Source organism: Oncorhynchus masou, unplaced genomic scaffold (genome assembly GCF_036934945.1).
Source record: "Oncorhynchus masou masou isolate Uvic2021 unplaced genomic scaffold, UVic_Omas_1.1 unplaced_scaffold_2033, whole genome shotgun sequence".
NCBI classification, from domain to species: Eukaryota; Metazoa; Chordata; class Actinopteri; order Salmoniformes; family Salmonidae; genus Oncorhynchus; species Oncorhynchus masou.
The window spans coordinates 5246-27500 of record NW_027008522.1 but is presented as its reverse complement, the minus strand read 5'-3'; the positions used below and the strand labels follow the sequence as shown (position 1 = coordinate 27500).

The following is a 22255-nucleotide window of genomic DNA, read 5'->3' as shown; positions in this document are numbered from 1 at the left end:
GAATGAGAAGGGAGACATGAGAGACACAGAGATTGGTGACAAATAACATGTTTGGTTTGACATTGATTAAAGGGTCTCGTGGCTCAGAAGAGGAGAGCAGAGAGGGGACACAGTGTCAAGGTGTATGATTGGCATTGATATGCAGTAGCCTACAGAACTGTTGTCTGTCAACACTACTCAGTACATACACTGCTAGCTGGAAAATACAGTCTCAATGTTTTATCTGGTTTGACATTGAGGACACAGTCCCATAGTTATGGGAGAGAGGACACAGTCCCATAGCTATGGGAGAGAGGACACAGTCCCATAGCTATGGGAGAGAGGACACAGTCCCATAGCTATGGGAGAGAGGACACAGTCCCTAGCTATGGGAGAGAGGACACAGTCCCATAGCTATGGGAGAGAGGACACAGTCCCTAGCTATGGGAGAGAGGACACAGTCCCCTAGCTATGGGAGAGAGGACACAGTCCCATAGCTATGGGAGAGGGGAGAGGGGACCAGGAGCACTGATACAAATACCTCTCTGTCTAGTCCTGTACCTCTGGGGCGACAGGGTAGCCTAGTGGTTAGAGCGTTGGACTAGTAACCGAAAGGTTCGAATCCCGAGCTGACAAGGTACAAATCTGTCGTTCTGCCCTTGAACAGGCAGTTAACCCACTGTTCCTAGGCCGTCATTAAAAATAAGAATTTGTTCATAACTGACTTGCCTAGTAAAATAAAGGTAAAATAAAAAATAAAACCTCTCTGTCTATACCTGTACCTCTCTGTCTATTCCTGTACCTCTCTGTCTATTCCTGTACCTCTCTGTCTAACCCTGTACCTCTCTATCGAATCCTGTACCTCTCGGTCTAACCCTGTACCTCTCTGTCTAATCCTGTACCTCTCGGTCTAGTCCTATACCTCTCTGTCTAACCCTGTACCTCTCTGTCTAACCCTGTACCTCTCTGTCTATACTTGTACCTCTCTGTCTAGTCCTGTACCTCTCTGTCTATACCTGTACCTCTCTGTCTATTCCTGTACCTCTCTGTCTAACCCTGTACCTCTCTGTCTATACTTGTACCTCTCTGTCTAGTCCTGTACCTCTCTGTCTATTCCTGTACCTCTCTGTCTATACCTGTACCTCTCTGTCTAGTCCTGTACCTCTCTGTCTATAGCTGTACCTCTCTGTCTAGTACTGTACCTCTCTGTCTATAGCTGTACATCTCTGTCTAGTCCTGTACCTCTCGGTCTAGTCCTGTACCTCTCTGTCTGACCCTGTACCTCTCGGTCTAGTACTGCACCTCTCTGTCTAGTCCTGTACCTCTCTGTCTAACCCTGTACCTCTCTGTCTAGTCCTGTACCTCTCTGTCTAGTCCTGCACCTCTCTGTCTAACCCTGTACCTCTCTGTCTAACCCTGTACCTCTCTGTCTGACCCTGTACCTCTCTGTCTGACCCTGTACCTCTCTGTCTAGTCCTGTACCTCTCTGTCTAACCCTGTACCTCTCTGTCTATTCCTGTACCTCTCTGTCTGACTCTGTACCTCTCTGTCTAGTCCTGTACCTCTCTGTCTAGTCCTGTACCTCTCTGTCTGACCCTGTACCTCTCTGTCTAGTCCTGTACCTCTCTGTCTAACCCTGTACCTCTCTGTCTAACCCTGTACCTCTCTGTCTGACCCTGTACCTCTCTGTCTAACCCTGTACCTCTCTGTCTATCCCTGTACCTCTCTGTCTAGTCCTGTACCTCTCTGTCTAACCCTGTACCTCTCTGTCTAACCCTGTACCTCTCAGTCTAACCCTGTACCTCTCGGTCTAGTCCAGTCTAACCCTGTAACCCTGTGCCTCTCTGTAGTCCTGTACCTCTGTCACTGCACCCTCTGTCTAGTCCTGCACCTCTCTGTCTAACCCTGTACCTCTCTGTCTAGTCCAATACCTCTCTGTCTAGTCCTGTACCTCTCTGTCTAACCCTGTACCTCTCCTAACCCTGTACCTCTCTGTCTAACCCTGTACCTCTCTGTCTAACCCTGTACCTCTCTGTCTGACCCTGTACCTCTCTGTCTGTCTAACCCTGTACCTCTCTGTCTAGTACCTCTCTGTCTATTCCTGTACCTCTCTGTCTAACCCTGTACCTCTCTGTCTAGTCCTGTACCTCTCTGTCTACCTCTCTGTCCTGTACCTCTCTGTCTGACCCTGTACCTGTCTCTGTCTAGTAACCCTGTACCTCTCTGTCTAGTCCTGTACCTCTCTGTCTAACCCTAACCCTGTACCTCTCTGTCTAACCCTGTACCTCTCTGTCTAACCCTGTACCTCTCTGTCTAACCCTGTACCTCTCTGTCTATCCCTGTACCTCTCTGTCTAGTCCTGTACCTCTCTGTCTAACCCTGTACCTCTCTGTCTAACCCTGTACCTCTCAGTCTAACCCTGTACCTCTCAGTCTAACCCTGTACATCTCTGTCTAACCCTGTACCTCTCTGTCTAACCCTGTACCTCTCTGTCTAGTCCTGTACCTCTCAGTCTAACCCTGTACCTCTCTGTCTAGTCCTGTACCTCTCTGTCTAACCCTGTACCTCTGTCTAGTCCTGTACCTCTCTGTCTAACCCTGTACCTCTCTGTCTAGTCCTGTACCTCTCTGTCTAACCCTGTACCTCTCTGTCTAACCCTGTACCTCTCTGTCTAACCCTGTACCTCTCTGTCTAACCCTGTACCTCTCTGTCTAACCCTGTACCTCTCTCTGTCTAGTCCCTGTACCTCTCTGTCTAGTCCTGTACCTCTCTGTCTATTCCTGTACCTCTCTGTCTAACCCTGTACCTCTCTGTCTAGTCCCTGTACCTCTCTGTCTAGTCCTGTACCTCTGTCTAGTCCTGTACCTCTCTGTCTAACCCTGTACCTCTCTGTCTAACCCTGTACCTCTCTGTCTAGTCCTGTACCTCTCTGTCTAACCCTGTACCTCTCTGTCTAACTCCTGTCTACCCTGTACCTCTCTGTCTAACCCTGTACCTCTCTGTCTAACCCTGTACCTCTCTGTCTAACCCTGTACCTCTCTGTCTAACCCTGTACCTCTCTGTCTCTACCTCTCTGTCTAACCCTGTACCTCTCTGTCTACCCTGTACCTCTCTGTCTAATCCTGTACCTCTGTCTACCTCTCTCACTGTCTAACCCTGTCTAACCCTGTGCCTCTCTGTCTAGTCCTGTACCTCTCTGTCTAACCCTGTACCTCTCTGTCTAGTCCTGTACCTCTCTGTCTAACCCTGTACCTCTCTGTCTAACCCTGTACCTCTCTGTCTAGTCCTGTACCTCTCTGTCTAGTCCTGTACCTCTCTGTCTAACCCTGTACCTCTCTGTCTAACCCTGTACCTCTCTGTCTAACCCTGTACCTCTCTGTCTAACCCTGTACCTCTCTGTCTAGTCCTGTACCTCTCTGTCTAACCCTGTACCTCTCTGTCTAACCCTGTACCTCTCTGTCTGTACCTCTCTGTCTAACCCTGTACCTCTCTGTCTAACCCTGTACCTCTCTGTCTAACCCTGTCTAACCCTACCTCTGTCTAACCCTGTACCTCTCTGTCTACCCTGTACCTCTCTGTCTAACCCTGCACCTCTCTGTCTAGTCCTGTACCTCTCTGAATAACCCTGTACCTCTCTGTCTAACCCTGTACCTCTCTGTCTAACCCTGTACCTCTCTGTCTAACCCTGTACCTCTCTGTCTAACCCTGTACCTCTCTGTCTAACCCTGTACCTCTCTGTCTATCCCTGTACTCTCTGTCTAACCCTGCACCTCTCTGTCTAACCCTGTACCTCTCTGTCTAACCCTGTACCTCTCTGTCTAACCCTGTACCTGTAGTCTAACCCTGTCTATCCCTGTACCTCTCTGTCTAACCCTGCACCTCTGTCTATTCCTGTACCTCTCTGTCTAACCCTGCACCTCTCTGTCTAGTCCTGTACCTCTCTGTCTAGTCCCTGTACCTCTCTGTCTAACCCTGTACCTCTCTGTCTAGTCCTGTACCTCTCTGTCTATCCCTGTACCTCTCTGTCTAGTCCTGTACCTCTCTGTCTAACCCTGTACCTCTCTGTCTAACCCTGTACCTCTCTGTCTAACCCTGTACCTCTCTGTCTAACCCTGTACCTCTCTGTCTAACCCTGTACCTCTCTGTCTAGTCCTGTACCTCACTGTCTAACCCTGTACCTCTCTGTCTATTCCTGTACCTCTCTGTCTAACTCCTGTACCTCTCTGTCTAACCCTGTACCTCTCTGTCTAACCCTGTACTCTCTGTCTAGTCCTGTACCTCTCTGTCTATTCCTGTACCTCTCTGTCTAGTCCTGTACCTCTCTGTCTAACCCTGTACCCTCTCTGTCTAACCCTACCTCTCTGTCTAACCCTGTACCTCTCTGTCTACTCCTGTACCTCTCTGTCTAACCCTGTACCTCTCTGTCTAACCCTGTACCTCTCTGTCTAACCCTGTACCTCTCTGTCTAGTCCTGTACCTCTCTGTCTATTCCTGTACCTCTCTGTCTAACCCTGCACCTCTGTCTAACCCTGTACCTCTCTGTCTAACCCTGTACCCTCTGTCTAACCCTGTACCTCTCTGTCTATTCCTGTACCTCTCTGTCTAACCCTGTACCTCTCTGTCTAACCCTGTACCTCTCTGTCTAACCCTGTACCTCTCTGTCTATCCCTGTACCTCTCTGTCTAACCCTGTACCTCTCTGTCTAACCCTGTACCTCTCTGTCTAACCCTGTACCTCTCTGTCTATCCCTGTACCTCTCTGTCTAACCCTGTACCTCTCTGTCTAACCCTGTACCTCTCTGTCTAGTCCTGTACCTCTCTGTCTAACCCTGTACCTCTCTGTCTAACCCTGTACCTCTGTCTGTCTACCTCTCCCAAACCCTGCACCTCTGTCTAACCCTGTAACTGTCTAGTCCTGTACCTCTCTGTCTAACCCTGTACCTCTCTGTCTAACCCTGTACCTCTCTGTCTAGTCCTGTACCCTCTCTGTCTAACCCTGTACCTCTCTGTCTAACCCTGTACCTCTCTGTCTAACCCTGTACCTCTCTGTCTAACCCTGTACCTCTCTGTCTAACCCTGTACCTCTCTGTCTAACCCTGTACCTCTCTGTCTATTCCTGTACCTCTCTGTCTAACCCTGTACCTCTCTGTCTAACCCTGTACCTCTCTGTCTAACCCTGTACCTCTCTGTCTAGTCCTGTACCTCTCTGTCTAACCCTGTACCTCTCTGTCTAACCCTGTACCTCTCTGTCTAACCCTGTACCTCTCTGTCTAGTCCTGTACCTCTCTGTCTAACCCTGTACTCTCTGTCTAACCCTGTACCTCTCTGTCTAACCCTGTACCTCTCTGTCTAGTCCTGTACCCTGTACCTCTCTGTCTAACCCTGCACCTCTGTCTACCCTGCACCTCTCTGTCTCTAACCCTGTACCTGTCTGTCTAACCCTGTACCTCTCTGTCTAACCCTGTACCTCTCTGTCTAACCCTGTACCTCTCTGTCTAACCCTGTACCTCTCTGTCTAACCCTGTACCTCTCTGTCTAGTCCTGTACCTCTCTGTCTAACCCTGTACCTCTCTGTCTAACCCTGTACCTCCTCTCTGTCTAACCCTGTACCTCTCTGTCTAACCCTGTACCTCTCTGTCTAACCCTGTACCTCTCTGTCTAACCCTGTACTCTCTGTCTGTCTAACCCTGTACCTCACTGTCTAACCCTGTACCTCTCTGTCTAACCCTGTACCTCTCTGTCTAACCCTGTACCTCTCTGTCTAGTCCTGTACCTCTCTGTCTAACCCTGTACCTCTCTGTCTAACCCTGTACCTCTCTGTCTAGTCCTGTACCTCTCTGTCTAACCCTGTACCTCTCTGTCTAACCCTGTACCTCTCTGTCTAACCCTGTACCTCTCTGTCTAACCCTGTACCTCTCTGTCTAACCCTGTACCCTCTGTCTCTGTACCTCTGTCTAACCCTGTACCTCTCTGTAACCCTGCACTTCTCTGTCTATTCTCTGTACTACCTCTCTGTCTAACCCTGTACCTCTCTGTCTAGTCCTGTACCTCTCTGTCTAACCCTGTACCTCTCTGTCTGTCTAACCCTGTACCTCTCTGTCTATCCCTGTACCTCTCTGTCTAGTCCTGTACCTCTCTGTCTAACCCTGTACCCTCTGTCTAACCCTGTGCCTCTCTGTCTAGTCCTGTACCTCTCTGTCTAAACCCTGTCTAGTCCTGTACCTCTGTCTAACCCTGTACCCCTCTCTGTCTAACCCTGTACCTCTCTGTCTAGTCCTGTACCTCTCTGTCTAACCTGTACCTCCTGTCTACTCCCTCTGTCCCTGTACTCTCTGTCTAACCCTGTACCTCTGTACCCTGTACCTCTCTGTCTAACCCTGTACCTCTCTGTCTAACCCTGCACCTCTCTGTCTAGTCCTGTACCTCTCTGTCTAAGTCCTGTACCTCCTGTACCTCTCTGTCTAGTCCTGTACCTCTCTGTCTAACCCTGTACCTCTCTGTCTACTCCTGTACCTCTCCTGTCTCCTGTACCTCTCTGTCTAACCCTGTACCTCTCTGTCTAGTCCTGTACCTCTCTGTCTAACCTGTACCTCTCTGTCTAACCCTGTACCTCTGTCTGTCTAACCTCCTGTACCTCTCTGTCTAACCCTGTACCTCTCTGTCCTGTACCTCTCTGTCTATTCCTGTACCTCTCCTACCTCTCTGTCTAGTCCTGTACCTCTCTGTCTAACCCTGTACCTCTCTGTCTAACCCTGTACCTCTGTCTGACCCTGTACCTCTCTGTCTAACCCTGTACCTCTCTGTCTAACCCTGTACCTCTCTGTCTAACACTGTACCTCTCTGTCTAGTCCTGTACCTCTGTCTAACCCTGTACCTCTCTGTCTAACCCTGTACCTCTCTGTCTAACCCTGTACCTCTCTGTCTAAGTCCTGTCTATTCCTGTACCTCTCTGTCTAACCCTGTACCTCTCTGTCTAACCCTGTACCTCTCCTGTCTAGTCCTGTAACCTCACTGTCTAACCTCTGTCTAGTCCTGTACCTCTCTCTCTGTCTAACCCTGTACCTCTCTGTCTAACCCTGTACCTCTCTGTCTAGTCCTGTACCTCTCTGTCTAACCCTGTACCTCTCTGTCTAACCCTGTACCTCTCTGTCTAACCCTGTCTAACCCTGTGCCTCTCCTGTCTAACCCTGCACCTCTCTGTCTATTCCTGTACCTCTCTGTCTAACCCTGTACCTCTCTGTCTAACCCTGTACCTCTCTGTCTAACCCTGTACCTCTCTGTCTAGTCCTGTACTCTCCTGTCTAACCCTGTACCCCTCTCTGTCTAACCCTGACCTCTCTGTCTAGTCCTGTCTCTGTCTAACCCTGTACCTCTCTGTCTAGTCCTGTACTCTCTGTCTAACCCTGTACCTCTCTGTCTAACCCTGTACCTCTCTGTCTAGTCCTGTACCTCTCTGTCTATCCCTGTACCTCTCTGTCTACTCCTGTACCTCTCTGTCTAACCCTGTACCTCTCTGTCTAACCCTGTACCTCTGTCTAACCCTGTGCCTCTCTGTCTAACCCCTGTACCTCTCTGTCTAAACTAGTCCTGTACCTCTCTGTCTAACCCTGTACCCTCTCTGTCTAACCCTGTACCTCTCTGTCTAACCCTGTACCTCTCTGTCTAACCCTGTACCTCTCTGTCTAACCCTGTACCTCTCTGTCTAACCCTGTACCTCTCTGTCCTAGTCCTGTACCTCTCTGTCTAACCCTGTACCTCTCTGTCTAACCCTGTACCTCTCTGTCTAGTCCTGTACCTCTCTCTGTCTAACCCTGTACCTCTCTGTCTAAACCCCTGTACCTCCTCTGTCTAACCCTGTATCCCTACCTCTCTGTCTAACCCTGTACCTCTCTGTCTAACCCTGTACCTCTCTGTCTAACCCTGTACCTCTCTGTCTAGTCCTGTACCTCTCTGTCTAACCCTGTACCTCTCTAGTCTTGTCTAACCCTGTACCTCTCTGTCTAACCCTGTACCTCTCTGTCTAACCCTGTACCTCTCTGTCTAACCCTGTACCTCTCTGTCTAACCCTGTACCTCTCTGTCTAGTCCTGTAACCCTGTACCTCTGTCTAACCCTGTACCTCTCTGTCTAACCCTGTACCTCTCTGTCTAGTCCTGTCAACTACCTCTCTGTCTAACCCCTGTACCTCTCTGTCTATTCCTGTACCTCTCTGTCTAACCCTGTACCTCTCTGTCTAACCCTGTACCCTCTCCCCAACCCTGTCTAGTCCTGTCTAACCTCTCTGTCTAACCCTGTACCTCTCTGTCTAGCACCTCTCTGTAACCCTGTACCCTCTGTCTAACCCTGTCTGTAACCCTGTACCTCTCTGTCTAACTCTCTGTCCCAACCTCTCTGTCTAGTCCTGTACCTCTCTGTCTAGTCCTGTACCTCTCTGTCTAACCCTGTACCTCTCTGTCTAACCCTGTACCTCTCTGTCTAGTCCTGTACCTCTCTGTCTAACCCTGTACCTCTCTGTCTAACCCTGTACCTCTCTGTCTAGTCCTGTACCTACTGTCTAACCCTGTACCTCTCTGTCTAACCCCTGTACCTCTCTATTCCTGTACCTCACTGTCTAAACCCCTGTCTAACCCTATACCTCTGTCTAACCCTGTACCTCTCTGTCTAACCCTGTACCTCTCTGTCTAGTCCTGTACCTCTCTGTCTAACCCTGTACCTCTCTGTCTAACCCTGCACCTCTCTGTCTAGTCCTGTACCTCTCTGTCTAACCCTGTACCTCTCTGTCTAACCCTGTACCTATCTGTCTAGTCCTGTACCTCTCTGTCTAACCCTGTACCTCTCTGTCTAACCCTGTACCTCTGTCTAACCCTGTACCTCTCTGTCTAGTCCTGCACCTCTCTGTCTAACCCTGTACCTCTCTGTCTAACCCTACTCTCTGTCTAACCCTGTACCCTCTGTCTAACCCTGTACCTCTCTGTCTAGTCCTGTACCTCTCTGTCTAACCCTGTACCTCTCTGTCTAGTCCTGTACCTCTCTGTCTAACCCTGTCTATTCCTGTACCCTCTCTGTCTAACCTGTCTAACCCACCTCTGTCTAACCCTGTACCTCTGTCTAACCCTGTACCTCTCTGTCTAACCCTGTACCTCTCTGTCTAACCCTGTACCTCTCTGTCTAGTCCTGTACCTCTCTGTCTAACCCTGTACCTCTCTGTCTAACCCTGTACCTCTCTGTCCCTGTACCTCTCTGTCTAACCCTGTACCTCTGTCTAACCCTGTACATCTCTGTCTAACCCTGTACCTCTGTCTAGTCTAACCCTGTACCTCTGTCTAACCCTGCACTACCTCTCTGTCTAACCCTGTACCTCTCTGTCTAGTCCTGCACCTCTCTGTCTAACCCTGTACCTCTCTGTCTAACCCTGTACCTCTGTCTAACCCTGTACCTCTGTCTAACCTGTACCTCTCTGTCTAACCCTGTACCTCTGTCTAACCCTACCTCTCTGTCTGACCCTGTACCCTCTCTGTCTAACCCTGTACCTCTGTCTAGTCCTGTACCTCTCTGTCTAACCCTGTACCTCTCTGTCTATCCCTGTACCTCTCTGTCTACTCCTGTACCTCTCTGTCTAACCCTGTACCTCTCTGTCTAACCCTGTACTTCTCTGTCTAGTCCTGTACCTCTCTGTCTAACCTCTCTGTCTAACCCTGCCCTCTCTGTCTAACCCCTGTACCTCTCTGTCTAACCCTGTACCTCTCTGTCTAACCCTGTGCCTCTCTGTCTAGTCCTGTACCCTCTGTCTAACCCTGTACCTCTCTGTCTAGTACCTCTGTCTAACCCTGTACCTCTGTCTAACCCTGTACCTCTCTCTGTCTAACCCTGTACCTCTCTGTCTAACCTACCTCTGTCTAACCCTGTACCTCTCTGTCTAGTCCTGTACCTCTGTCTAGTCCTGTACCCTCTGTCTAACCCTGTACCTCTGTCTATCCCTGTACCTCTCTGTCTAGTACCTCTCTGTCCTGTACCTCTCTGTCTAACCCTGTACCTCTCTGTCTAGTCCTGTACCTCTCTGTCTAACCCTGTACCTCTCTGTCTAAGTCCTGTACCTCTCTGTCTAGGTCCTGTCTCTGTCTAACCCTGTGCCTCTCTGTCTAGTCCTGTACCTCTCTGTCTAACCCTGTACCTCTCTGTCTAGTCCTGTGCCTCTACTCCTGTACCTCTCTGTCTATCCCTGTACCTCTCTGTCTACTCCTGTACCTCTCTGTCTAACCCTGTACCCTCTGTCTAACCCACCTCTGTCTAACCCTGTACCTCTCTGTCTAGTCCTGTACCTCTCTGTCTAACCCTGTACCTCTCTGTCTAGTCCTGTACTCTCTGTCTAACCCTGTACCTCTCTGTCTAACCCTGTACCTCTGTCTAGTCCTGTACCTCTCTGTCTAACCCTGTACCTCTCTGTCTAACCCTGTACCTCTCTGTCTAGTCCTGTACCTCTCTGTCTAACCCTGTACCTCTCTGTCTAACCCTGTACCTCTCTGTCTAGTCCTGTACCTCTCTGTCTAACCCTGTACCTCTCTGTCTAACCCTGTACCTCTCTGTCCCTGTACCCTCACTGTCTAGTAACCCTGTACCTCTCTGTCTAGTCCTGTACCTCTCTGTCTAACCCTGTACCTCTCTGTCTAACCCTGTACCTCTCTGTCTAGTCCTACCCTCTGTCTATTCCTGTACCTCTCTGTCTAACCCTGCACCTCTGTCTAGTCCTGTACCTCTCTGTCTAACCCTGTACCTCTCTGTCTAACCCTGTACCTCTCTGTCTAGTCCTGTACCTCTCTGTCTAACCTCTCTGTCTAACCCTGTACCTCTCTGTCTAACCCTGTACCTCTCTGTCTAGTCCTGTACCTCTCTGTCTAACCCTGTGCCTCTCTGTCTTCCTGTACCTCTCTGTCTAACCCTGTACCTCTCTGTCTATTCCTGTACCTCTCTGTCTAGTCCTGTACCTCTCTGTCTAACCCTGTACCTCTCTGTCTAACCCTGTACCTGAAACCCCACCTCTCTGTCTAGTCCTGTACCTCTCCTGTCTAACCCTGTACCTTCTGTCTAACCCTGTACCTCTCTGTCTAGTCCTGTACCTCTCTGTCTAACCCTGTAGTCCTCTCTGTCTAACCCTGTACCTCTCTGTCTAACCCTGACTTAAATGTAAATGTCTAACCCTGTACCTCTCTGTCTAACCCTGTACCTCTCTGTCTAACCCTGTACCTCTCTGTCTATTCCCTGTACCCTGCACCTCTCTGTCTAACCCTGTACCTCTCTGTCTAACCCTGTACCTCTCTGTCTAACCCTGTACCTCTCTGTCTAGTCCTGTACCTCTGTCTAACCCTGTACCTCACTGTCTAACCCTGTACCTCTCTGTCTGACCCTGTCCTGTCTAAACCTGTACTCTCTGTCTAACCCTGTACCTCACTGTCTAACCCTGTACCTCTCTGTCTAACCCTGTACCTCTCTGTCTAGTCCTGTACCTCTCTGTCTAACCCTGTACCTCTCTTTCTAACCCTGTACCTCTCTGTCTGACCCTGCACCTCTCTGTCTAACCCTGTACCTCTCTGTCTAACCCTGTACCTCTCTGTCTAGTCCTGTACCTCTCTGTCTAACCCTGTACCTCTCTGTCTAACCCTGTACCTCTCTGTCTAACCCTGTACCTCTCTGTCTAGTCCTGTACCTCTCTGTCTAACCCTGTACCTCACTGTCTAACCCTGTACCTCTCTGTCTAGTCCTGTACCTCACTGTCTAACCCTGTACCTCTCAGTCTAACCTATACCTCTCTGTCTAACCCTGTACCTCTCTGTCTAGTCCTGTACCTCTGTCTAACCCTGTACCTCTCTGTCTAACCCTGTACCTCTCTGTCTGACCCTGCACCTCTCTGTCTAACCCGTACCTCTCTGTCTAACCCTGTACCTCTCTGTCTAACCCTGTACCTCTCTGTCTAGTCCTGTACCTCCTCCTGTCTAACCCTGTACCTCTCTGTCTAACCCTGTACCTCTCTGTCTGACCCTGCAACTCTCTGTCTAACCCTGTACCTCTCTGTCTAGTCCTGTACCTCTCTCTGTCTAACCCCTGTACCTCTGTCTAACCCTGTACCTCTCTGTCTAGTCCTGTACCTCTCTGTCTAACCCTGTACCTCTCTGTCTAACCCTGTACCTCTCTGTCTAACCCTACCTCACTGTCTAACCCCTGTACCTCTCTGTCTAACCCTGTCCCTCTCTGTCTAACCCTGTACCTCTCTGTCTAACCCTGTACCTCACTGTCTAACCCTGTGACCTCTCTGTCTAACCCTGTACCTCTCTCTGTCTAACCCTGTACCCTCTCTGTCTAGTCCTGTACCTCTCTGTCTAACCCTGTACCTCTCTGTCTAACCCCTGTACCTCTCTGTCAGTCCTGTACCTCTCTGTCTAACCCTGTACCTCTCTGTCTAACCCTGTACATCTCTGTCTAACCCTGTACCTCACTGTCTAACCCTGTACCTCTCTGTCTAACCCTGTACCTCTCTGTCTAACCCTGTACCTCTCTGTCTGACCCTGCACCTCTCTGTCTAACCCTGTACCTCTCTGTCTAACCCTGTACCTCTGTCTAACCCTGTACCTCTGTCTAACACTGTACCTCTCAGTCTAACCCTGTACCTCTGTCTAACCCTGCACTTCTCTGTCTGACCCTGTACCTCTCTGTCTAGTCCTGTACCTCTCTGTCTAGTCCTCTACCTCTCTGTCTAACCCTGTACCTCTCTGTCTAACCCTGTACCTCTCTGTCTATCCCTGTACCTCTCTGTCTACTCCTGTACCTCTCTGTCTAACCCTGTACCTCTCTGTCTAACCCTGTACCTCTCTGTCTAGTCCTGTACCTCTCTGTCTAACCCTGTACCTCTCTGTCTAACCCTGTACCTCTCTGTCTAACCCTGTACCTCTGTCTAACCCTGTGCCTCTCTGTCTAGTCCTGTACCTCTCTGTCTAACCCTGTACCTCTCTGTCTAGTCCTGTACCTCTGTCTAACCCTGTACCCTCTCTGTCTAACCCTGTACCTCTGTCTAACCCTGTGCCTCTCTGTCTAACCCTGTACCTCTCTGTCTAACCCTGTACCTCTCTGTCTAGTCCTGTACCTCTCTGTCTAGTCCTGTACCTCTCTGTCTAACCCTGTACCTCTGTCTAACCCTGTGCCTCTCTGTCTAGTCCTGTACCTCTCTGTCTAACCCTGTACCTCTCTGTCTAGTCCTGTACCTCTCTGTCTAACCCTGTACCTCTCTGTCTAGTCCTGTACCTCTCTGTCTAGTCCTGTACCTCTGTCTAACCCTGTGCCTCTCTGTCTAGTCCTGTACCTCTCTGTCTAACCCTGTACCTCTCTGTCTAGTCCTGTACCTCTCTGTCTAGTCCTGTACCTCTCTGTCTATCCCTGTACCTCTCTGTCTACTCCTGTACCTCTCTGTCTAACCCTGTACCTCTCTGTCTAACCCTGTACCTCTCTGTCTAGTCCTGTACCTCTCTGTCTATTCCTGTACCTCTCTGTCTAACCCTGCACCTCTGTCTAGTCCTGTACCTCTCTGTCTAACCCTGTACCTCTCTGTCTAACCCTGTACCTCTCTGTCTAGTCCTGTACCTCTCTGTCTAACCCTGTACCTCTCTGTCTAACCCTGTACCTCTCTGTCTACCTCTCTGTTCATTCCTGTACCTCTCTGTCTAAACCCTGTCTAGTCCTACCTCTGTCTAACCCTGTACCTCTCTGTCTAGTCCTGTACCTCTCTGTCTAACCCTGTACCTCTCTGTCTAACCCTGTACCTCTCTGTCTAGTCCTGTACCTCTCTGTCTAGTCCTGTACCTCTCTGTCTATCCCTGTACCTCTCTGTCTACTCCTGTACCTCTCTGTCTAACCCTGTACCTCTCTGTCTAACCCTGTACCTCTCTGTCTAGTCCTGTACCTCTCTGTCTATTCCTGTACCTCTCTGTCTAACCCTGCACCTCTGTCTAGTCCTGTACCTCTCTGTCTAACCCTGTACCTCTCTGTCTAACCCTGTACCTCTCTGTCTAGTCCTGTACCTCTCTGTCTAACCCTGTACCTCTCTGTCTAACCCTGTACCTCTCTGTCTAACCCTGCACCTCTCTGTCTAACCCTGTACCTCTCTGTCTAACCCTGTACCTCTCTGTCTAACCCTGTACCTCTCTGTCTAACCCTGTACCTCTCTGTCTATTCCTGTACCTCTCTGTCTAACCCTGTACCTCTCTGTCTAACCCTGTACCTCTCTGTCTAACCCTGTACCTGAAACCCCACCTCTTCAAGGAATACCTAGGATAGGATAAGTAATCCTTCTCACCCCCCCCCCCCCTTAATGATTTAGATGCACTATTGTAAAGTGGCTGTTCCACTGGATGTCAGAAGGTGAATTCAACAATTTGTAAGTCGCTCTGGATAAGAGCGTCTGCTAAATGACTTAAATGTAAATGACTTAAATGTACCTCTCTGTCTAACCCTGTACCTCTCTGTCTAACCCTGTACCTCTCTGTCTAGTCCTGTACCTCTGTCTAACCCTGCACCTCTCTGTCTAACCCTGTACCTCTCTGTCTGACCCTGTACCTCTCTGTCTAACCCTGTACCTCTCAGTCTAATCCTGTACCTCTCTGTCTAACCCTGTACCTCTCTGTCTAACCCTGTACCTCTCTGTCTGACCCTGTACCTCTCTGTCTAAACCTGTACCTCTCTGTCTAACCCTGTACCTCACTGTCTAACCCTGTACCTCTCTGTCTAACCCTGTACCTCTCTGTCTAATCCTGTACCTCTCTGTCTAACCCTGTACCTCTCTGTCTAACCCTGTACCTCTCTGTCTGACCCTGTACCTCTCTGTCTAACCCTGTACCTCTCTGTCTAACCCTGCACCTCTCTGTCTAACCCTGTACCTCTCTGTCTAACCCTGTACCTCTCAGTCTAACCCTGTACCTCTCTGTCTAACCCTGCACCTCTCTGTCTAACCCTGTACCTCTCTGTCTAACCCTGTACCTCTCTGTCTAACCCTGTACCTCTCAGTCTAGTCCTGTACCTCTCTGTCTAACCCTGTACCTCTCTGTCTAACCCTGTACCTCACTGTCTAACCCTGTACCTCTCAGTCTAACCCTGTACCTCTGTCTAACCCTGTACCTCTCAGTCTAACCCTGTACCTCACTGTCTAACCCTGTACCTCTCAGTCTAACCCTGTACCTCTGTCTAACCCTGTACCTCTCAGTCTAACCCTGTACCTCTGTTGCCCGTCTAACACTTTCCCTCATGTCTCTGTAAACTCTAGACATCTGAACCAACCATTTTTGTGAGAAAGATAGATGTTGTTTTGGTATCAAAAAGGTCAACCGATTTTTACTGGGATGAGTGACAAAGTAAACAAATTAAATCACTCCATTCAATCAGGCTCAAAAACAGTTAATCCCCCTCTTTCAATCCCTCCCTCCCTTCATCTCCTTTCCCTCACTCCCTCCATCTCCCCTCCCTCCCTCCTTCCCTAGCTCCATCCTTCTCCCCTCCCCCCTCCCTCCCTCACTCTATCTAGCCTTCTTCCTCTCCTCTGCCATCTCTCCTTTTCCCTCCCTCCCCCATCTCTCCTGCTTTCCTCCCTCCTTCTTCCCTCCCTCCTCCATCTCTCCTGCTTCCCTCCCTCCTTCTTCCCTCTCTCCTCCATCTCTCCTGCTTCCCTCCCTCTTCCATTTCTCCTTATTGCCTCCCACCTCCATCTCTCCTTATTGCCTCCCTCCTCCATCTCTCCTTATTGCCTCCCTCCTCCATCTCTCCTTATTGCCTCCCTCCTCCATCTCTCCTTATTGCCTCCCTCCTCCATCTCTCCTTCTTCCCTCCCTCCTCCATCTCTCCTGCTTCCCTCCCTCCTTCTTCCCTCCCTCTTTCATCTCTCCGTATTGCCTCCCTCCTCCATCTCTCCTTCTTCCCTCCCTCCTTCATCTCTCTGTAAAGAGAAGAATAACAGACAGAGGAGAAGAGAGAGAAGAGAGAGAAGAGGAGAGACTGTGGCTCTCAGGGGGGAGAACAACATCATTTTAAAAGCAATTACTGTGAATTCTCCTCAGCACAGACATGAAAGGGCCGGCCTGTCACTCAAACAGACAACATAGACACACGTGTATACACCCCACACACACACACACACACACACACACACACACATACACACACACACACACACACACAGACACACACACACACACACACACACCCCCACCCCTCCACCCGACACAGTGACAGACAGAGAGAGCCACAGTCTACATCGGGGAGGCGTTTCCCGACACGACTCTATCTGAGGGCCAGATATCAGGAGGCTGGTAATGGAGGAGCTTGTCTGCCTGATAAAACCCCTGGAACTGAAAGGCTGTGGGGGAACAATACAGCTGAACCACAATAGTGCCACTGAGTGAATGGGCTGTTATGTAATAGTGCATGTGTCCCAAATCACACTCTATTCCCTATATAGTGCACCACTTTTGAGTACACTACATAGGGAAAGTAGTGCACTATTAAACAAATAGGGTGTTATTTGGGAGTCCAGGCCGTACAATGTGGTGTTAAAAATCAACTTTTGACTATTCAGGTGAGACGTGTATTGTTGAAGCCAACATGGGGAAGGTTGGAAAACGTGGTGAGCAGCTGTCCACGGTGCTGAACTGAATAGATGATTTATTAAGGTGTTGTGGGGAGAACCTGGTGTGAGCAGCTGTCCACGGTGCTGAACTGAATAGATGATTTATTAAGGTGTTGTGGGGAGAACCTGGTGTGAGCAGCTGTCCATGGTGCTGAACTGAATAGATGATTTATTAAGGTGTTGTGGGGAGAACCTGGTTTGAGCAGCTGTCCACGGTGCTGAACTGAATAGATGATTTATTAAGGTGTTGTGGGGAGAACCTGGTGTGAGCAGCTGTCCACGGTGCTGAACTGAATAGATGATTTATTAAGGTGTTGTGGGGAGAACCTGCTGTGATGTGTGTGACGGTGGGCATCACTGGGTCGTGTTATATATCTAGTGAAAACAGGACTGTATTACTGCAGCGGGTGATGTCACCGGGCTTGGTTTTCATATTCGTGACATCACTGAAGAGTATAAAGCTGGTCTATCCTGCCTCTACCAAGATGGCTGTCTCATGTCTCTATGTAACTGACCTTGGCACTATAGTCTATCCTGCCTCTACCAAGATGGCTGTCTCATGTCTCTATGTAACTGACCTTGGCACTATAGTCTATCCTGCCTCTACCAAGATGGCTGTCTCATGTCTCTATGTAACTGACCTTGGCACTATAGTCTATCCTGCCTCTACCAAGATGGCTGTCTCATGTCTCTATGTAACTGACCTTGGCACTATAGTCTATCCTGCCTCTACCAAGATGGCTGTCTCATGTATCTATGTAACTGACCTGGGTGTAGTCTGTGGAGCATGTCCAGGTGGTAGAGCTCAGAGAAGCACTATAGTCTATCCTGCCTCTACCAAGATGGCTGTCTCATGTCTCTATGTAACTGACCTGGGTGTAGTCTGTGGAGTATGTCCAGGTGGTAGAGCTCAGAGAAGCACTATAGTCTATCCTGCCTCTACCAAGATGGCTGTCTCATGTCTCTATGTAACTGACCTGGGTGTAGTCTGTGGAGTATGTCCAGGTGGTAGAGATCAGAGAAGCACTATAGTCTATCCTGCCTCTACCAAGATGGCTGTCTCATGTCTCTATGTAACTGACCTGGGTGTAGTCTGTGGAGTATGTCCAGGTGGTAGAGCTCAGAGAAGCACTATAGTCTATCCTGCCTCTATCAAGATGGCTGTCTCATGTCTCTATGTAACTGACCTGGGTGTAGTCTGTGGAGCATGTCCAGGTGGTAGAGCTCAGAGAAGCACTATAGTCTATCCTGCCTCTACCAAGATGGCTGTCTCATGTATCTATGTAACTGACCTGGGTGTAGTCTGTGGAGCATGTCCAGGTGGTAGAGCTCAGGAGAAGCCATCCCCCAGCAGACGGTCGATGGGGACTCTCGTCCCATATCATAGTCGCTGTCCCCGCATCGCTGTCCCACGACCACTGTCCTTCAAGCTGAACTTGTCCATGTCCTGCAATGCATACCTAGAGAGAGAGAGAGAGAGAGAGAGAGAGAGAGAGAGAGAGAGAGAGAGGGAGAGAGAGAGAGGGAGAGAGAGAGAGAGACAGAGAGGAGAGAGAGAGAGAGAGAGAGAGAGAGAGAGAGAGAGAGAGAGAGAGAGAGAGAGAGAGAGAAGAGAGAGAGGAGAGAGAGAGAGAGAGAGAGGGGAGAGAGAGAGAGAGGAGAGAGAGGGAGAGAGAGAGGGAGAGAGAGGGAGAGGAGGGGAGGGAGAGGAGAGAGGGAGAGAGAGAGAGAGAGAGAGAGAGAGAGAGAGAGAGAGAGAGAGAGAGAGAGAGAGAGAGAGAGAGAAAAAATATATACATTTGAGTCAATTAAAATCTATTAAAGTCAATTAAAATATATGCAATTGGTGTTTCTTAGTGGTAGAAGCTGCTGTACCACTGATTAATGCTCATCATAGAGAGGTAGATAGAAATACAAAGCAAACATTTCACAACACTACAGTTGAAACAGACATGTGATCCACAAACTTTTGGATTGAATGATATTGATATGATTCAAACTGAAAACATGATAAACAAAAGAGCCAAACGAATATAGATCCATACTGTCATTATATAGGTTTTTATTGATGCTACTAATGAAAAGCACGGTGGACACAAGGGAATATAACAACTCAAAAGAGCAAAACGTTACAATGTTTTGGGGGTTTGGTTTTACCTGTAGCTTCTGGAGTATTTGTTGCCACGGAAACAGGGTCGAGGCTGATACTGACCCTGATGGAGCATGGACAGAAGCTGTGAGACTTGCTATATCCAGAATAAACACATCAAAATAACAGAAAAAATGAGGATGAATAACAGAACGGATGGAAACAGACGACAGGGGAAAAACACGACAACAATGAGGAACAAAACAAGATGGATGCCACACAGTAATTCTGATGGTGGTGACACACTGAGGAGGGTGAGGAGACAAATATGATGATTCCAAAATGGATGACAGAAAGTGGATGAGAGAAATAACAATGGGGTGTGTGTGGATGACGGGGCCAAATCAATATGGATAGGAGAGAACAACGATCATATAATGGCTTGAGGGTGAAGACACAAAGACAAACCGGATCCATGATTACATCTGGAATCAGTTCTACTAGTTTTAAATGGACAGTCATTTCACTACGGCTTTACTGACACTCAGGAACTGTTACCAAGAGGCTCGGATTTATGACGGATTATTCTAGAATGGTGGAGGAGTGTAGGCGTGTGTGTGTGTGTGTGTGTGTGTGTGAATTGTGTGTGTGTGTGTGTGTGTGTGTGTGTGTGTGTGTGTGTGTGTGTGTGTGTGTGTGTGTGTGTGTGTGTGTGTGTGTGTGTGTGTGTGTGTGTGTGTGTGCGTGTGTGTGTGTGTGTGTGTGAGAGAGAGAGAGAGAGAGAGTGGGAGAGAGAGAGAGAGGTGAATTGTGTGTTCTGTAGTATCTCACCTCGACGGGTGGCGTAGCGTGGGCCAACTCCAGGGCGAAGCTCTCCGGGATATGATTGGACGATATCGTCACCAGGCTATTCAGTGACTGGTGGCTGTGGTGGGCTCTGCCGGCTTCCCATTGGCGCCCGGTCCATGGGGGCGTGGCCGAGGGTGAGCGGTGGTGCGCTCTGATTGGTAGAGTCCCATTCACCGTGGGAACAAGTGTAATGTCACCCTTGTGGATCTGCCGCGACGGTTTCTTAGGGTGATGCTGGTGGTTGGTCTCCGCCACCCTGCAGTTGTATGAGTTCCTGGTATCTTTCTTTTCTCGGTTGCAGCGGGCGGCGAACATCACCATGATGATCAGGAGCATAGTGCAGATGGCCCCCAGGGACATGATGATGATGAGGAGGCGTCGAGCGGCGTCTCCCCCTGGTCCAGCACCTGCACGTGGCCCTCCATGTTCTCATAGAGGCTGATTTTTAGGACGGCCTTGGTGGTCTGTTGCAAGGAACCGTGGTCACTGACCAGGATGGTGAGCTCCGCAAACTCGTGGGAAACATGTCGAGGCTAACGTTGGCGCTGATCTCGCACGTTCTAGGATCCATAGAGAAGAAGCCTTCCTCGTTGCCGGCAGTGATTGAACATGTGAGTTCTGCGTTGACGCCGGTGTCTCGGCCGGTCGCCCTGACAGCGGTAACCAGGCTACCGGCCTCGGTGTGCCCAGAGACGGGACGTCGGCCGTGAGGTTCCAGAGCTGCGGAACCACGATGACCGGCGGGTTGTCGTTTTCGTCTAGGATTGTCAGGATGACGGTGGCGTTGCTCAGCAACCAGGGTTCCCCGGCGTCCTTGGCCTGGACTACGAAGGATATCCGGCTGATGTCCTGCGGTCCGAACGTGTGGCGGAGGGCGTAAACAGCACCGTTGGATGGGTCTATGGTGACAAAGGTGGAGATAGAGCTCCGTGAACGCTGTTCTCCACCAGGAAGTAGCTCACCTGGCTGTTGGCGTCCAGGTCGGGGTCGGTTGCCAATAGCGACGTGAGGTAGGGCCCCAGGGGCGTTGTTCTCTGATCTGAATACCTCATAGCGTCCCTTCTGGAAGCGTGGGAGCGTTGTCGTTTTCATCCAGCACATGCACGGTGAAGTGCTTGATGGTCGAGAGGCTGGGCGTGCGCGGTCCTCGGCGATGACTGTCAAGCTGAACTCTGACCTCTTCTCCCGATCCAGCGAGACGTTAGTGAGGATCATGTAGTTGTTCTCGTACGTCTTCTGTAGTTTAAAACTCCCTGGCCATGGAGTTTACACACAACCTCTCCGTTCAGACCGGAATCTAGGTCCTCACTCTACTAAGGCCACGAAGGAATCCAATGGAGCGGCCTCTGAGATATGGGCTGCGTCCTCCTTGCCTCTGTCCCCTTGGGACATCAGATTGATGCTGATGTCTGGTTTGTTGTCATTTACGTCCACTACCTTGATGAAGATCTTGCAGTGTGCTGGCATGGAGTTGGGGCCCATATCCTGGGCTTGGACATCGATGTCATATGATGTCGCGCTTTCAAAGTCCACGCTTCATGAGCGTCAGGTGGCCTTATCTGAGTTGATCTTGAACGTTTCGATTTTCGAGGGACACGTGACTGCTAAATGAGTAGACGATTTTGGCGTTGGTTCCGTCGTCTGCATCAGTCGCATTCAGGTCAATAAGAAGAGATCCAACAGGTGAATTCTCCAATAGCTGAATCACATATGAAGACTGTTCGAAAATAGGACTGTTGTCGTTTGAATCTGCCACGCTAATTCTGGAGGAGAGTAGAACCTGATTTAGGGGGAACGCCCTTATCGGAGGCCGTCAGCTGAAGTTCATAACCTGGCTGCATCTCCCTGTCGAGCTCCCTTAGCACCACCAACTCCGAGTACTTAGCCCCGTCCGTTCTGCTCTGAATGTCAATCTTGAAGTAGTTGTTGGGCTCGAGGGAGTAAGTATCGAGGGAGTTCTCCCCGACGTCGGGGTCACTCGCGCTGTCCAGGGAATGCGCGCCCCAACTGCCGCGCTCTCGGAGATCTCGATGGGGATTACGGCGCGGGCGAACTGGGGCGCGTTATCATTAATGTCCAACACTTCCACTTCGACGTGGAAGAGCTGCAAAAGTGTTCTGTTGGAAGAGCAGAACATCGAATTCAATGGAACAGTTGAGGTTCTTCTCGCAGAGCTTCTCTCTGTCTATTTTGGAACGGATGCTGATCTTCCGTTCTGCTCGCGCACGGATAGGAAAGACGTGCTACCTCTCTGCATGGTTCGGAAGCGCAAAGACACAGAACTTGGGAGTTTGACCAAAACCGCAGCCAGGTCTTCTTTAAGCCGTCCAATAACAGTCCCCACCTTCTGTTCCTCGTAAACTTGATATTTTAACGTTTTACCTTTGACGTTTTGCGGCCACCGCCATAACGGCGAGAAGTATCCATATTCGATATAAAATCCGCAGATTATTTGTCCAGGTTCCATCGTTAAAGTAAAATCCCTTGGGTGATTCTTGAAAGTAGTTCCAAAATAGCTCCTTTACGCAGCCAGCACTGATTCCGTTATTGTAGCCTAATGAACTCAACGAATCCACTGCGCCCCGACGACAGTCATTAGGCTAATCTAGCGCCTTCTCCAAGAGCTAGATATCCCCATTTAAACACGTTGGAGCATTAAACAGGGTGTTCCGCAGTCATTTCT

General features: G+C 49.8%; 1 pseudogene; it reads right to left on the bottom strand.

Annotated features, from left to right (window-relative positions):
* The window catches only part of LOC135532799 (protocadherin-18-like), a 23211-nt pseudogene extending 1172 nt beyond the window's left edge, over positions 1 to 22039 (bottom strand).
* Positions 22040 to 22255: the final 216 nt, after the last annotated feature.